The 18,568-nt window shown below is 33.0% G+C and overlaps 1 protein-coding gene across 2 annotated transcripts in view; it reads left to right on the top strand.

Moving 5' to 3' along the window:
* Rho-6 (serine protease rhomboid 6) overlaps positions 1 to 18,568 on the top strand; it is a 170,031-nt gene that overhangs the window by 10,809 nt on the left and 140,654 nt on the right. For both annotated transcript variants that reach the window (XM_083100886.1, XM_083100885.1), the window contains exon 3: positions 1,706 to 1,932. The gene's annotated coding sequence lies outside the window, so the exon portion shown is untranslated. The remainder of the gene's footprint in view (positions 1 to 1,705; positions 1,933 to 18,568) is intronic.

The raw sequence follows: 18,568 nt of genomic DNA, 5'->3' as shown, positions 1-18,568 counted from the left end.
CAACACGCATTCAACGTACACAACCGTGTCCAATCTCTCGATCTAATACCGAGTAAGTGCTGCAATTTACGACGACGCGGTGCTTTATTAGAAACTTCCAAAATTCTCGAATAAAATGCAAAACCGGTAACACGGTTCTCCGAAGTGCAATCCCATTTGCATTGTATTTGGAATTGTGAATCGAGTATATATCATGAAGAAGTACTCGTGTGACACGATCGATCGATATTCTTTTTGAGTTTGTGATTATAAAGAATTTTTTGCAAATTAAGTTTCACAAAATTATTAGTGAGCGAAACAAAACTTTACTTTTTAATCAATTTTCAGTGATCTTTATTTTAATGAAATTTTGATATAGATAATTTGATTAGTGAAATGTTTGGCAATTAAAAATTAACGAATTATAAAGCATAGTGTCTCATCAAGTTATTGAGAAAGGAAAATCATAAAAGACCTGCTCAAACAGTTTGCTTTTAAAAGCAAATATTTACGTACATTAATTTAAAACATTCTATCAAGTAAAAAAAGCTCGCTATTAATTACACGTTATTTTTACTGTATACTGTTTCCATCAAAGAATTATTGCATACAGTGTATCGAACGCTAAAACTATTTTTAATTTTATCGTTTAAAATAAAAAAGAATAAAAAAAAGAGAATAGTGATCGAGGATATTTATTAATTTTAATTTTATTTAATTAATCAGATAAGTTTGTCTAATTAATGATACGAATCATATCATGTCTAATTGTAGCATTTCGTATTAAAAGAGTATTAAAGAGTATTGAAAATACTTTCTGAAAATGCCATGCACAATATTTGCCAATTTGTAATTATTACATTTAGATAAGAAATTAGTTACACGAAATTATGGCACGAATTTTTTTCCGTAGCTTCTTTTTTACGTAGAAAACAACGCGCCTGTAGAAGAGATATATGCATACCTATCGCATTTTCTCCGTGATATACATAGGTTGTGGCGAATAATGTTCTGGTCCGGGGAAAGTATATTTTACCAACATCGGGGAAATCCGTGTAGCTATTATCACATTTCACTAATTTTCTTTTTATTTTTCCGCGACGCTACGGCACCGTCTGTACTTTTTAGCGATGCATATCGCATGCTTTTGTCTCCGAATAACGTATAATGTGTAAAGCCCAACTTTCTTGCTCGCATTTTAGAACACTTTATGAAAATGTTCTGTAATATTGTGATTAACGGGATAACGAGGTGTATATATAGAGTGAAAGTTCTTTTTTTCGCTTATGCAAAGAAACGTCGCGATACGGTACAATAATTCTTTTAATTAAAGGAAAAAGTATTTATTGGAGCGAAAGCAACTAGTCTAGGACGAAACAACAATAACAATACAACAATAATAATATCACAATAATTGATATTGTTATATTTAGATGTAATGTTGCAATATATATTTTTCGATATAAATTGACAATCATCCGTTAATTTTACAGTATTATCAAAATATATAATTTTATAGTATTAACGAAATACATAATTTTTAACTATTGTATAATTATTACTAAATTTGTATCTCATTAAAAAAGTATAAATTCCAATATCGTATTTGTTCTGGTTACAAGGAAACATATAAAAAACAAATTTAAATGTTTTCCTTCACTTTCTTCAAATAAATCGCGTAAGAATTCTCTTTTTCTTATAAAATCGTTTCTATTTTTAAATTTAGCTCCTTTCATAGTGGGAGAATCTGCCTTGCGAAGCTTTTCGACCATTAGGGAAAGCCCTTCGACGGATTGACGCGAACAACATTCCTTCTTCAGAGAGGAAAAAGACACGGAGCCGGAATACAGTAGACGTTGGTAGATAGCAGTCTTTTGAATTTTGAACTTCTCATCATTCTCTTTTTCACCATCGATTCCCGCTTTTCCCCCGCTCCACCGTACTTATATACAGGTGAGTAAACGTTACATATAAGATATAGCGATATGTTTTTGCACTTCTTGCGTTGTGCCGAAAGAATGCTACGGATTCATGTTAATAGAACGAGTTTCTTTTACACATATTCCGGCGCGCAGTTTAATGCATATTTGATATCGATTTGTATACAGAATACTGTTAAATAACGCAAATATATATTAATGTGCAATAATATAATTAAAAACACAGTGTATTGCGCAATGTGTTCATTATAAGAGAAAAACATCACATATTAATATCGGGATTACGATAAAACAGTTGCATTAAATTAACGAGATATATCATTTAATTCCTTAATTTCTACGTAGTTTGAAATTTAAAATAAAATTAATTTACGTTCTAAAGTAATTATCTCTTCCAATTACATCATAATAATTTAATTATATTTCTATCGTAAATATTTAATTAACAAAGAAATGCTAGATTGCTCAGTAAAGCGATCTCTTGATAATTGAATTAAGTTTCTCAAGTTTCTTGATTTTATTATTCTGTATACGTGATCGAATAAAAAATCTGAATAGGAATAAAAGGAACTGTAATAAAAACAAATAATTGGAAAAGAGAAGGAAATAATCTTATTATAGCGGATATAGTGAAAGCTATTCTGATATTCTACTGTCCAATAAAGCAGAAAAATATTATGGGATATTAGCGCTTTGATAAATATGTATATTCAAGAAATATATATGTTTCCACCGAATGTTTTTTAGCGAAAGAAACAGGAATTGAATGATTAAACGTGGCTGTACTAATGTTTGCGTTAATAAAACGTATCAGCTTTGCGGAAAAAAACTTGCTTTGAGTCGCAACGGATATTAATACCCGGTTTGTGAACGAGCTGTGAAAAGCCTTACTTTACTGGAATATTTATCGATTGTTTTCGCGAGGTAATCTTCTAGCATAAAAATATAATAACACGGCGATTCCATTATCCGCTCTTTTGTACAATTGAAAATAAAACAGAATAGAAATTAATACGCGAGGGATTTAAAAATTAAATAATCTTCGTATAAACACTATTTCGAGAGTTATACGAGTGAGAAAACACACATAATTTAATCAGCACGATGCGTAAGCTTCGCGTCGGTGTTTAAAATTTGTCGCGATATTTGTTAAGCAGTAATTGAATAAATGATAGACCCGTGTTTCACGTTCGCGTGTTCGGCGCGCATGCGAGTGCCAAGTTCCGTGTTTCCGGGGCGGCTTCATTTCGAGGGTAATATATTTATGGCGGGGGTTGTCTCCCCTCTCATGCGCGCACACGTGTGCGTTTATTTTCGGCGAATGACGGTGTTTCCTTCGCGCGAAAACACCGATAGATGCACAATGCAAGCCGAGGGCTTGCATCAGCGAGCCGAGAAACGCCAGAAACGTCGGCATAAAACTGCGAAGCGAGAGACCGGCATCGTAATTTACTCTTTACGGCCGGACTTTCCCAAATCCTGCTCTCTCTAACGCGAACACCACTCGCGCCCATCGCGACGCTCGATTTGCGCGCGAGTGTGGTCAGGCATGGGAACGTGTACACGTGCGATGCAACCACCAGCCGGGATGTGCTTCCTGACCCTCTCTCTGATGTGTGTTGCTGAAAATTTTCCAGTAGCTATTTATCGTGTTTACGTCCCGTGTACATACAAGTGTGCGCGCGCGTGTTTGGTTACGTGTAATTTGCGATCTTCTCCGGTGCCCGCGAAATCGTGTTACTGTTGCTTATGTAAGCGAAATGGAAAAACGTCACGTACCATCATATTAATCGGCCGTGATAAATAACATTTTATAAATGAAAAAGATAGAAAAAGATGTTATAAGATATCTTTGAATTCGGAAATTTCTTCAAAATACCTAAACGAGATATTAAGAAGAGATATTATTTAAAATATTAACAATTAATAATAATTATTTAAGAGAAAGTCATATAAATTATAAAGATAAATTTCAGTAATTTTGTAATCTCACAAATCTTCATAATTTTCTATACTTTTAAAGCGTTTTTCTTCAGACTCATTAAGATATGTTTCAGTGTTGGAAGGTTGAATAGGTATCTAAAAATACCTTGTATCTAATTAGGATAGATGGTCGGATATCCTTAATGCAAATATTAAGTCAACTTTACACAAATGAAAAGAAATTTTGCTTGAAATAAATTGCAAGTTCATGTATATTGTATATTCAATATTGTTGAAGCAATTCAAGAGGCTTTGTAAGGTTTCGAGGCGAAAGAGTACCTCGAAGAAGGTAAAGGGTTTCCGGTACCGATTTCACAAGTCATTGAAAGCTTCGCTGTACCGCTATTATATTATTTATTTTGGAGCTTGGCAAGTGGAGAGAAATGTATTCAGAAATAATTTTATTTATTGCAATTCTTCAAATAATAAATTTTATAAAATATACATTAATTCCATTAAAATTTGAATATTTCTTATAAATATTATAACACATAGTTTGTATATTGTTGAATTGACAGTTATTAAAAATTTAGATTTTTTGCGAAGCTTATGCAAATCTTATGTAAAAAAACCTCGAAAAGAAGATATTAAAAAATGATTTAACGTAAAAAAAGATATTAAAAATAATTTAACAGAGTGACTATTTTTGATAAATAATTCGAGAATAACATAATGTTTTGCAGTTTTCTAAATCTTCCGGGTCTATTAAAATAATATGAGGCACGTACGCACTGTTATTCGCATCTCGATGTTTGCCAACGCGCCAGGTTTTAAAAGTCATATCCTTCCGCCGCACTTCGCGTATGTGCTTTTATTATTTGAATACTGCTCCCGTGGACGAGCGAAATAAATTTTGAAAAGAATACAGAAACGGCTATAAAAATATTTTTCCATGCGTACTCTGTTGTTATTCGCATCTATGCTGGCGAAAATAATGTCCCTTCGTTTGTGAAGTAGCGCATAAATCTGTCGTTTGCGTTGACAAAATTGTCAAATTATTATACAATAGTCACGACGAATGTATAATATTTCCTCTTGAAATAACTTGCAGATTCCCTGCAATGTTTTGCGCCCAAGATATCGCTTGTTTTCCCTTCAAAGTAAAATCCCCATCGCCACTTTGGTAAAATTATCCGAACTGTAAGTCGAGCCGAGATTAAAGTTCGTATCGAACTGAGAAACTCGCTGGGAATTGGCTTGAATTAAGGTTAATTAAGGATTAAGAGCAAGGAAGCACTTGTGTAAGATATGGGCAAAGGAGCGCGACTAAGTCTTAAATAACAGTAGTTGCATCGATAATATTGTATGCATTTTTTTAAAGGACCTCGACGTATTGTCACGGCAGTGAATATTGTCAATCCTCGAGAATCGCGTTGAAAAACTCTTTATGGTTCGTTAATTTGCGCGAGCTGCGTCATTATCGAAAGTAAATATCGTTTCGCGTAAAGGAACGATAAAAGAAATCTTTATTGCAAGAAAAGATATCTTTATTGCATACTTTTCGCAAGGAAAATATTCTCAAATTGATCTATATATTACAAAATATTCTTTCCTCGCTTCAATCGATGGGGCACAATTATGTTTCTCTCGTTTTGTGTATCGCGTTTCGTCGAAAAATAACGGACAAAAACTATTTTTAATTATGGCGATTTGTCGCAACGTAACTAAAAGTATCGTACAAGAGAGAATCTTTGATCAAAATAATAAAATTCTCATATTTCCTCTTTTTCTCTCTTACGAGTGTTTTTTTTACAAATTTATAATAAATTTAATAACAACAAATAAATAAATAAATTCACGGTACACAGTCTTTATGTAAAATGTTTGATGATAAATTAAATGTGCTGTTGAAATACTACTCCTTTTTACGTGTGTCGCATCGGCGTTCAATCGTTACGTTTATTTTTCACTCATTGCAGCAAATCGTATAGAAATACGAAACATGCTCAATTTCAAACTCGATCGCGACTACGATCAAATATATTGCGCCGTCTGTCGCAGTCTAAACAGAGGAGGAGGATATGAATTGATTGATCTCCCGACTTTGAGCACGGGACACTGTTTGCTTGCCTGTGGTATTCGCAGTTACTCGGTACTTCATCGGGTCAATGCATCGAATTGCAGTATCGAATTTCGGCCACGCAGCCGGCCACCGCGGCAACCATTAACCTGCCACACGCGAATATTATCAAATTTATACAGAATATTGTGTCGTAAACGACACATTTCGAGTATGACGTGTCGCGCTAACATATTCCGCTCGTATAACATTAAAATTAATTGAAACAATTAAAAAAGTCATACTTCAATAATAGCTTATCGTGTATGCTTAATAAAAAGTGACAGTCTTAATAAATTAACAAGAGTTTTATGAATCAAGAAATGAATGAAATACTTTAAGGATGTTTCGTACCTATTTTCAAAATATTGAGAATTTAATGAAAATTGTACAGAATGTCCTTACATATGTTTAGAATCTTCAGTACAATTTTTAAATCGATTCACTAAAGCGTTCACAAGTTATAAGGATTTTAATTTGCACCGAATTAACATGTGTTCTTATGGAAAACGTATAACCACGTCGATTCAAATGCCAAAAACACATGGAAATAATATTCAGAATTTGTTTAAAATTTGCAAAAGTGTAGTTTAGATACAGAGGAAATATTTGGTCAAATAATATTATACAAGTACTAACTGGTTAAAAAGATATTAAATATAATTCAATGAAATTAGCCATGTATCTGACACAAGGCGAAATTATCTGCCAAAAGTTAATCATTTCGATTAACAAAATTCGGAATATTTCAGTAAAAACGCAATAAATATTAAAAAATACATCTCTGCACTGTAGCTAAGATCAAATTGTAATATTCGACGCAATTTCTCATATTCAAAATACACCAAAAGTGGATATATTCGTTAATATTGATTTTCAGCTACTTTTTGCTGGGATTGTACATACAAAGCATCCTTAATAATAGCTTATCGTGTATGCTTAATAAAAAGTGACAGTCTTAATAAATTAACAAGAGTTTTATGAATCAAGAAATGAATGAAATCTCGTAGTGAGAGATTAATAAATTCTGCTTTCATAAATTTATGGATTACATTCTTTAAAAAAAATATTACGTTTATCAGATTTACAATTTTTATCAGATTTACAATTTTAACTTTAATTTTAACAAAAACTTATCCAACAAGCAAACAAGAAGTCGCGTATGTCAGACGCCAATGATTGCAAGATGAAATAACAATGGGAGCTCGCGATTAAGCTCTTCCGCTGAGGAATAAACATGCGCGTCATTTAATTGAATAGTCAATTAAATTGTTATTTAAAACAACAATTCCTCGTCGTCGACAATGATGTCATCTAATGATGTTCAGTTATGTTTGCAAGCGCGTCCGTCGATGATGAGTCACTTCGCCTCGCATAATTTAGAGTCGAACGCCATTATCCACGCGACGGCTTAACGATACACCGTGACGTAGATAATACTAGTTCTAAATCCGCGAGTAAAACTGCAAATGCCCGGCCATAGACTCTGCCACGCGCGAATACGTACATACATACAATCGCGCAAAACTGCGCCGCGGATTTGAGGATAAAAACGGATTGGCGTCCGCTTTATTTCCCCCGCTTTAAACCGCGCGAGGAAGCATGGGAGGAATATTACTCTATTATCTATAACGGTTTTTACAGCTTATCGCATTTCCCATTCGTGTGCTTTCTTCCGGCCGGTACAACGGAAAGACCACGAAGAGAGCGCGACGGATTTGCGAACGAAAATTGCGCGAAGGGTGATTTTATTTCATCGATGTCACCATGCAATTCGAGGCTCTTATAATATACAGTCGCGACTATTTGCTTCGCTATTTGCTTCACGGTTGTATATGCCTTCAGCTATGGGGATTTGCGCGAAACAAAGGGAGAGCTATAATACATCTTGAGAATAGATCAATTATTAGTTGACAGTTTGATGGCGTCAGTAATCAAGTCTGATTCATTCTCAATTATTGATTGTTTCTACCTCCTCCTATTTATGATACGGATAAAAGAATTTACTTATTTGGTCAGTGACAACATATATTCAATCAATTATTAATCACGCGAGGGAAAGCCATAAATATACATTAAAACTCCAAAATTCAAATTATAAAGTATACGAGGCGATATAAAACAGGAAATTGTAATTATAATTCGACCGAATGCGAAACACACAGTGTTATATTTTTCCATTTCGTTGGACGTTCAGTGTTTAATATAAAAGTGTGAACAAAGCGCCGATTAATTTCCTGATCGAGCCGGGGGATGAGCGGCAGGAGGGAGGCAAGGCTATTGTGTTGAACGTATCGACACTTGAAGCCGAAAGGATTGGGATGCGTCGGTTTCATCGATGCATCGTGCATGGGAGGACGGTGACAGAGAGAAAGAGGACTAGAGAGAGAGAGAGAGAGAGAGAGAGAGAGAGAGAGAGAGAGAAAGGGAGAGAGAAAGAGGGAGGAAGGGGAAGAGTATACGTATATACCGGCATACGTCGTCTATAGGCAAGCCGCGGTGTGACGGACTATTGTGTGGTTTCCTATGGCAAATATCGCGCACACACGAGGACACGGATAAACACGAGTACATACGTGTACGGGAGTAATACAGAGATAGAGAGAGAGAGGGAGAGAGAGGGAGAGAGAGACACGCGTGCGTGCGTACGCAACTGCTCGGTGTTAAACCAGCGTTAACAAGCCGGCGTTGGATCGCGCGCTTTGTGCACGGTACAGTCCTCGAGCTATCGATCGCGACCATCGAATACCATCCCATGAAATCCACTCCTGAGCCTATGACGCGAGCCGCACAATCGCGCTGCATTTTTTTTTTAAATTGTCAACATTCCGGCAAAATCATGACGCGCAGTGCATCATGACGTCATGTCTCTTAGAGAGATGTTTAAACACTTTCCGAATCGATCGTACAAATATTCTTAAGGGTTGAAATTGTGATATTCGAAATGGAAAACTTTTACATTGCTCAAGTGCGAGATGAATTAGATCCTCAGTGTATTATGATATATTAGAAAAGATAGATTTTACAATTAAATTTAGAAAAAAACGATTTAATATTCCACATAAAAAATTTAGATAAAAATTTACTTAATATAAGAGTTCGAATAAATCAAAAATCTTTAGTCATCTTGCATTGATTCAGTAATATTGAGTAGTACTTTACTCTGCATATAATTGGAATATGTCGAAAGATATCAAGTAAATTGTAATAAAAAATAATTTGTCATTCTCGCAATAAAAACCACATTAGTCCAATAAAATCGCCGAGAAGATATATACAGGGTATCAGGGCAATCTCTTCCCAAAAAGAAGCTGTTGTAGCTTACCTCGAGAGCTTTTCAAAACACTATAATAATGTAATATATAATATAATTTGCAATTAACAATTACATATTTTTTTTTTCGAAACAATTATGTGTGTTTTCTTTACCAATTGATTCCTCTCATTATTTTGTACATAAAAGTATTAAGGTAAAATAATCGAAAAATGAATATTTTACTAGATATTTTATGGTTTATGTAAAATTAAGAGCTTATTTCAAGTCTTGTAACTCGAAAAGTACTCAATGAAAAAATACTTTATTATAGTGTTTCGAAAAGCTCTCGAGGTAAGCTACAAGAGCTTTTTTAGGGGAAGAGATTGCCCTGACACTCTGTATTTATATATATTTCAGTGTGTTTAGAAAAGATGTACAAACTTCAAACGCAGTCTGCAAATTTCTCTGTTCATATCGCCGTGTACGTTCCCGAGGCGTAATTCGACGAGTATTCGGTCGAGTAACTTCCGAATGTCTACGAGTGTCCGCGTTTACCTTCATCGAGCAGGAAATGGTCACGGGGAAACCGTTTTGCCACGGTCCCCCGAGTGGCCAAAACCGATTTTGCACGCTCGGCGAAGCAATCGGCTGGCGATTCGCAACCAACGTAAGCACGTAATTTGACCGGAGACGTCGGGTCCGGTTCAACGTTATTTATGCATGCATATGTATACGTTGTAATATACTCGCAGGACGCGCCCCATGTCGCTGGCACTTGTCACATTTGCGCGATGTTTCCCATTGATAATCGCTACTATTTGGCTTACATCGCGTCTCGCCGTGAAACTGCAGCATCGCGTCCGCAATTTTCTATTACCTTTGCAAATATGCGGAATATTTTACCTTACGCATATCGGGATCTCCGTGAAATGAAGATCAAAATGTGGGCGACAATTAGCATATCCCTACGAAAACAGTTTCTACGGAAAGCAAATGGAAAATTTAGCCGAAGTTATACTAGTCTAGAATCATTCGCGAGTAAATTATTAAATTAATTACGTGAATATAAATGTGTGCGTACGTTTGCGATATTTTAGTTATTTGCGAGATAATTATTAATTTCATTATTGAAAATTTATTCTAATTTATATATATATTTACTAGCGGATTCTGACATCGATAATGAGGGGGGTTTCTGCAAAATTATTTGATTTAATATTTTTGGTTTCATGCTTACAATTTGCTTTTACTTCAGGATCAACGACGAAAACGTGATGAAACTTCTAATCCCATTTTTACTTAAAAAAATTTTTTTTTTAAATTTTTAAATTTTTAAATTTTTAAAATTTTTCATTTTTTACATATTTTTTTATTTTTTATATATTTTTATTTATATATTTTTTCTTTATTATTTAAATAAGTCTCCTCAAGTTCTGTTTAGCTAATTCATTATATTTTCATTATATTATATTTTTTTAAACCGATTCAGCAAAATTAATTTCTTTTAATTTGCAAGGGGAGGGGGGTTTAACCCCCCCCCCCCCCAGGATCCGCTAGTGTATATATTTATATCTTTCGATTTGAATCGACGGTTGGAATTTTGCACTTTTATTTTAAACATTTGTTCCTTCATCTTCGCGAAATTCATCAACGAAACGACATTACTCGTTTCTATAATTTACTTCGATTTTGCGAGTATTCAACAATGTTCGCATTTCGCGAAATCATCTACGGACAGATGCCGAGAGGCGACGACTTTTTTTCGAGAAGATAGAGACCTGTGTCACTTTAGAAGAAACTTTTCTCATTTTTCTCGTTGATTCTAAGTAATGCGTAACTGGCGAATTCTTTAGCGAAACAACGCGAAACGGCATTGAGAAACGGTGTGAGAGATTATTCCACTTTACGGGAAAGACGAGGCAGCAAAGTCAAACAAAGCAAAGTAAAAAGAAGTCTAAACGGCAATAAAGCAGAGCAGACGCGCGCGAAAACTCGATACTCATGATCGTGACTCTCTTTTTGCCGCGAAAGTGTTTTTCTATGGAAGAAGTTTCTTTCGCGCCAAAGCTTGACTTTCTTATTCCTGCCTCGGCATCATCCGGAATCGTTCTTAGTATACAAGAGAATGTTGGGATAAGAGCATTCGATCAAACTTGAAAGGTACATATACCGTGCTCTCAATAATACTGTTTCGCACGTTAATTTCGATCATCGAAAGTCGAAAATATTTATTCCGTCTAAAATATATAACATCTCATTACATTATTGTAATAATATATCACTCATGGCAAAAAAGTAAGTTAATTAAACTCTCAAAGTTATCTCGAAATCTTTCTAGTAATGTATGATTTTAAATTATTTTTCATTTCCTTGTATTGTGCAAAAAATCGACTTTTATCGGGCCAAACAACATTTTTATTTTTGTTCATCGATCTAAAGGAAGAGTTTAATTTTTATCATATAGATCGTGAAATGAAATATAATTTTTTTATAAGAACAAAATTATATATTTGTTTTAAATAATTAAAATAAACCTTCCCGTGCGTATAAATACGATTATCCCGGGATGCGTAATCACGCTTTTGCTTATTTTCCATCATCGGCATGCATCCGTATTCCCTTCGATGTTCGAATCCCCATTATCTTTCCCGTATAGAGCAAAACAGACGCTGCCATGTCAGAAGCAGTCAATACCGCGATAGAGTTCTGTCGCCGGACGAAGAGCGAATACCATACCCTATCGTACCCAGTGTATCGTGGTATCTCGTACCCCCGGGGGACGTATAGAGAGGGGTGCAAGTGGCGGGAAGGATTCGCTCGTCTCCTCCCATTACGTCGTGTGACATCCAGGCTAATATCCTTCCACTTCCTGTCATTCCATCCTCGCGCGTCTATCTCACCCGCCCGTAAGTGCAAAGTGCATATGCGTGTGCGTGTAAACGGCGTCTATAGCATCATATGCCTTTCGGGGAACGTCGGAAAACCGTGCGGAAAAATGACACTGTCGTTTGTACTTATGTACAACGTGACTTCTTTCTTCGACGCGAATCGATATTGGTCGTATATTGGCGTTTAAGAATTTAATTTGAAGTGTGTAGGCATTTTTTTACTCAAAAATAGAAGCTCATGTAACTTTGAGCGTTACTTTATGTATTATATAGATGTAGAAAAAGAGTTTAGGATAATTGTTATAAATTGTCAATTGTCGCGAATAAAGATAATAATTATTCTTAGATATATTCTTTCAATAAAATCTGCATTTTTTCATAATTATATATACCAATTAATTTTTTAAATTTGTTTTCTAACATGGTTTGAGAAAAATTGATATATCTTTCATATAAAAATTTCTGGATTATAAATGCGATTTTATTCATACAAAAAAATGCTTAAAAGAAAAAATATGCTAAATATATAATTTAACTGCTTCACATATTGCAATATATATATATATGTTTTTACGGTTTTGCAAAGAAGAAAATCTAATGTTTTATATTCCACAAAAATAATTATTTATAAAAAGCGAGATGCAGGAAAATTTCAAATTTCTCTTTCATTCATATTATTGTAGTTTCTTATAATATTTGATTTTTGAGAAGAACGCGAAATAATTCAACATAAATAATACTTCTCACATCCGATTTCAGTTCACGTGCAATATTTCAACTAATTTCAGGCAGCCCGTCTACCCAATCTAATTTCATGCTTTGATCCTCGCTTTGCATTTTAATGATTCATTTGTCTAACCAGTTTTAACTTACCCCAGTTGACAATTGCTTGTGAGACAGAAAAAAGTTGTACAAGGAGAACAATGCGTAGGACAATAAATTAAGTAATTTGAAACATTTAAGTATATTTTCGATTTTTTTTTCAATTTTTTCAACTTTTTTCTCTCTCTTTCTTCCTCTCAATAAATTTCGTATTCTCGTATTGTCGTAATTTTTTTCTCTCTCAATTTCGCTTACATTTAAAAATATATATTTATATAGCGTTTAAATAAATGTATATGTAAAAATATAACTTTTGTACAGATACTGTTAAATATTTAATGAAAATAATATTGTGTTATATTAGTAGGAATTATTCCACTTTTTATGTACATATGTATAAACATTTTTGGACAGTCTCTTTTGGAAGAACCAATTTGCTCGTCATATATTTTCTAAAACAAAGCGCACGTATTTTTTAGTCTAATAATCGTCGAGTTTTTGAACTATTAACAAACATTATTCTCAATGTCCGGATTTTGAATATGTACACGTATAATTTGCACTCATGATTAAACGTGAAATTGTACAATTGTCGCGCATTCGGGTAATTTATGATGTTAATTAATATTGCTAGATGCTTCTCGTTTGTGAGACAATTAGCAATTCGATAGTATACTTGTTACCGCTATTTAGAAAAATTCTTTCGCTAAATATTCTGTCAAAACATTTTTTTATTTGGACTTCAATTCATTTCAGTACAGTCGGTGAAAAGAAACAATACGCAAGAAACGCGCTTTTTTTAATTTAAAAAAATCACTTAATTAAGAAAAAATAATTCTTCATCTTTTGAATAGAAAAGACTAAACAATCTTTTTCAATATTGGTTGAGAAATTATTTCTCGACTTTGAAAAAAGTAACTTAAGATAGATCATTTCTTTTATATATTATAATCATTTTATAAAAGAGATCAAAAGATTAATTTATAAATAAGATTAATTTATAAATCTTTCTCGGATAGTTCCTGATTACCTGATATTCGACCAAATTAATTAGGAATTACATTAATTATGTTAATTAGATTATTAACATTGTGTTTGCAAACAGGAATAATTCGTGCACCAAAATATATGAAGCAACTACATGCGCTATCATTACGTCGAGGATTGTTTGATAATGCGGATCCCGTTTATTAATAATATCTTGTGATATCCCTGCGTTATACATGTTTCTTCATTAATAAAAGTCACCGCTATTCGTCCCTGTATTCGTATTATCGGATCCTACATATGTAGAATTTGCCATTAAAGGGGATTTCACAATAATTATCATCTACCATAGAAGAACAAGGGTCAAGTCTCCGACCTTAATTAGTACGAATCGACATTTCTCATTTTCCAGCCAATTGACCGCGTCGCTCGTGTAACACAACTTCAGGCTCATTCAATAGAAAAAGCATCGTCTGTTAAAGATCTCTGAATGTATGACATTAATTGAGAATTCGGAAACTGAGCCGTTTCGTGAAACAATACTACAAGATATTTTTCTCGTATGGTGAAAACAAAAGAAACATTTATAAAAGAGGAGCAATATTTTTTTACAATTTAACTTTAAAATATAATTTCTAATTTAAATTTCTATAATTTACATATCTATTATTATAGAGATAATATTTCTATATTTCTATAATAAAAATATAATTTTGAATTCTTATCATAAAAATATAACTTTTATATATGTATTTTAATTATATTTTATAAAAATATAATTTTATTCTCTAATGCAATATTCCTGTTTTATTTTGATATTTAATACTTGCTTATTTCTTTATAAATAATGCAAAGATCGCGTGTTAGAAATGAATATTGGGAAGTAAGACGAATCTAATTGCGGATAAGCAGCTTGGTGAATAGCGTTCGTTTAGATGAAGTTGCTTCATTTTCATATTTCCATCGCGAGCTCGTGGTGCAAATTTCATAATACGGTTAACTTTATAAAAGCCTCCGAATAAATAGGATTTCGAGACAAATTGTGCGGTAGCAACCGTAATTAAATCATTTCAATTAAATATTTCTTCTGTATCTAAAATAGAATTATCTTTATTCGAAGGAAAAATAAAAAGAGTGAAAGATTAATTAAATGCAAGCAAATAATTAATTAGTAAAAAACTATATCATATGAAAAACTGAATAATAACTAAAAATTAATTAAATACTTCATGATATTCAACTAATATCCATTAAAAATATTCACGTAAATAAAACTTATCCGTTAATATGTGATATACATATAATATATATTTAAATATATATACAAATAATATAAATATATATAAATAGTATATATGTACATATTTACATATCATGTAGAAGAAATTAAAAGTTTTCTTTTCCTGAAAAATATACATGATTTGTAATAACAAAAATTTATAAAAGATGCTATAAAATGATCGCTTCTTGCAATTACATTTGCTGAAATAACCATTTCATATTTTCCCTTATTCACCGCATGATTGTGATATCGATTTTTCTCATGACGCCAATATCATCATATTTTCTGATAATGATGAGATATCGTATTTCTTTCTTAAATTTTTTCTTGTTTCGTATTTCTTTACTAAAACAAATAGTAGAGTAGTAGAGAGTTCAAATATTGTTCCTTTTATCGTTTCGAAATATTGCGCTGTCTGTAATACGCAAGACATTTTCATTCTGTTCGCTTCTTTCTCATTGCCTCGCTCAATATCTCGATGATCTCGCGATATTCTTGTAAAATGAATCGAGAAATGGGTTCATATCGTATTTAACGATAAGGTGTCAATTTCTATATTATAGAAAAATAATTTGTTATGATTACTGCCCAAAAAAATTACATTTCGTCGCATTTTTCTCATAGATTGTTCGATATGCGTTGATTTCAATGTTAAGCTAAATAATTTGCATATGAATATCATAAAGGCAGGAAAACTTTTTCTTACTTTCATTGACTAACAAGGGAAGTTCGGCAAGTCGAAAATTCAAAAAAATCTGAAACTTGGCATAATTTTAGAGTAATATATCCTAATAACGAAACCATTTTTTGTTGGTGCTAAAAGACGGGTTTAGGGGTATAACCAACCGCTAGAAAATCGATTTTTGCGTTCCGAAGCGAATATCATCGAAACAAATAGAAATATAAAAGATTTCTATGTTCAAACAAATGTTTTATGGCTTTAAATGTACTTTACAATTGCGTACTTGGATTTTTTAAAAATGATAAAATTTTTAAAAATACCCCCACCACTCAATAATATACAAAATAGTGGTGGGGGTATTTTGAAAAATTTTATCATTTTTAAAAAATCCAAGTACGCAATTGTAAAGTACATTTAAAGCCATAAAACATTTGTTTGAACATAGAAATCTTTTATATTTCTATTCGTTTCGATGATATTCGCTTCGGAACGCAAAAATCGATTTTCTATCGGTTGGTTATATCCCTAAACCCGTTTTTTAGCACCAACAAAAAATGGTTTCGTTATTAGGATATATTACTCTAAAATTATGCCAAGTTTCAGATTTTTTTGAATTTTCGACTTGCCGAACTTCCCTTGTAAGACCCGAATACGATTAGATAAAAATAATTGTTAATCAAAGCCACACACATAAATACGCTCACAAGCAGCGCGTTAGAGAAATTACGTTGTAATTGCAAATTCTAGACAATCGCAGGGACACGTATCGATTGAATTAAATATATATTAGATCGGGGATGAAGTTTCTGCTTAGGTTGCGAGGTACGTCGCGTCGTTCATGTCTCATTCCAGCTGTCGAGACATAGTTAAGTAAGTAATAACTGGAAGTGGAAGGACAGCAATTTCGAAGGGTCGGACGGTACATCGAGGAAAGACGGGAGACAATACCGAGATGTCCGTATGCATGACGCCGCGTCGGTATTCGTCGCGAAGATGTCGTGAAATCCCGTTAGAACTGAGTGGATGGCCATTTACGAAGGCAGGCATTCTCCCTTTGGATTAGACGAGACGTTTGACTGCAGATAATCTATTCACGAGCGAGAGAATGTTCATCGAATTAGAATTCGCTTTGACGATTTGTTTTATGGTACATATTTTACGACATCAGACTTTTGATCATTGTAATTTGATTTAATTAAAATTGCCGGAGAAATTAATTATTCTAGATTAATGGAATTATTCCAAATTTTATTAAACGGTGTTATGCAAGCATGTGAATTATTTCACCATAAATAGTGCTTTTAAATCAATCAAATTTAAAATACGGAGTTTTATGCTGCTAGTTAATTTCGTTGAGCTTACCTAAAAAGTGTAATTCACTTGTTTGTATTATGTTATCATTTATAAGTCATTTTTTGCACTATATATCACATGATTATCACATAAAGTTACAATTGGTGGGATACATTTAATTACTATTTTTTATGCTATGTATATTAAAAGACACAAATAATAATATGAATATTATATAAATTCTAAATAGTCTAAAGTCATAAAAAGATGACACATTAATCATAAACAAATATTTTCATTTTTAACAGATACTTGATATTTAAAGAAAAAATTTGATGTGGGAAGAAAAATAGCAAGTTTAATATATAGTGTTTTTCCAAGTGGACTGTACTTTAGTCTTCATTTCGCCAGTGCTTTTATTAAATATTAATTATTCATTGAATCATCCATCTCCAAGATTACACTTTGGATTGCCTTAATCCGTCAAGCTGTAATCTTCGTGGCGAAAAATGATAATTGAATCGGAAATAAAACTTCTTTTGTTATTTTTTTAAATAATCAGTACAGAGAAATCTTTGTCATAATTATTGTTTCGAAAACAAACTAATTTATTTTCTATTTTTCAAGTATTTGCTTGCATATGTTTTTATTTTGGAAAGAATTCAAGAGAAAAATTATTTTATCCGAAAGAAAGAACAAAAAATATAAAGAAATGGATTAATTGTATATCACGTTTGGAAAAAAGATAGAAATTTTAGATCTCAAATTAGAGGAGATAATCGAATAACAAACTCTCTTGAGAAGTTATAACCCCTCACATTTTATACATTATATTTCTCTATATTTCGATGAGAATTAATTTGTTCTAAGAACGTAATCTTGCTGTCGGTTTTTGAATTATTCTCGAGATGCACTAGGAAATTTAATGTCGAGAGCGCAAACGCGTGGCATGAGTCGGACGTTAAAGTCAGAAACGCGCATCGTCGCTACGACTTCGCATTCCTAGAAAATTGTGCTAGACGAGAAAAGGTCCACGCTTTTCTGGCTAATTTATCATTTCTTCATCTTGCTTGAGCGTTTTATGCTCGTCGTTAAATTGTTCGTCGTTAAATTCATTTTTTACATATTCGAAATTAATATGTGCGATGCGGAAGACAAAAGGGAAATAAATTTTCTTCCGTGTTAAATTTCTCAACGCAAGATAGAAGTACGGATATACGAATGCACGAGATGTACTTATTCGGCTACAGAATCCTCTTAATTTCCGCAGCACATTTGACGAGCAGCGAACCTTTGCGCGCGCTGCACCCTCGAAATTTATTAAAGTCTAATATAACGATTTACTACTGTGCACAAAGAGCAAAGCTGATGCGAAATATCTCGTGAAAAGTTAATTA

Source organism: Camponotus vicinus, unplaced genomic scaffold, assembly GCF_025532165.1.
Source record: "Camponotus vicinus isolate PSW18456_S1 unplaced genomic scaffold, iyCamVici1.0 SCAF_5, whole genome shotgun sequence".
NCBI lineage: Eukaryota > Metazoa > Arthropoda > Insecta > Hymenoptera > Formicidae > Camponotus > Camponotus vicinus.
The sequence above is the reverse complement of the archived record's forward strand: the minus strand, read 5'-3'. Positions and strand labels throughout refer to the sequence as shown.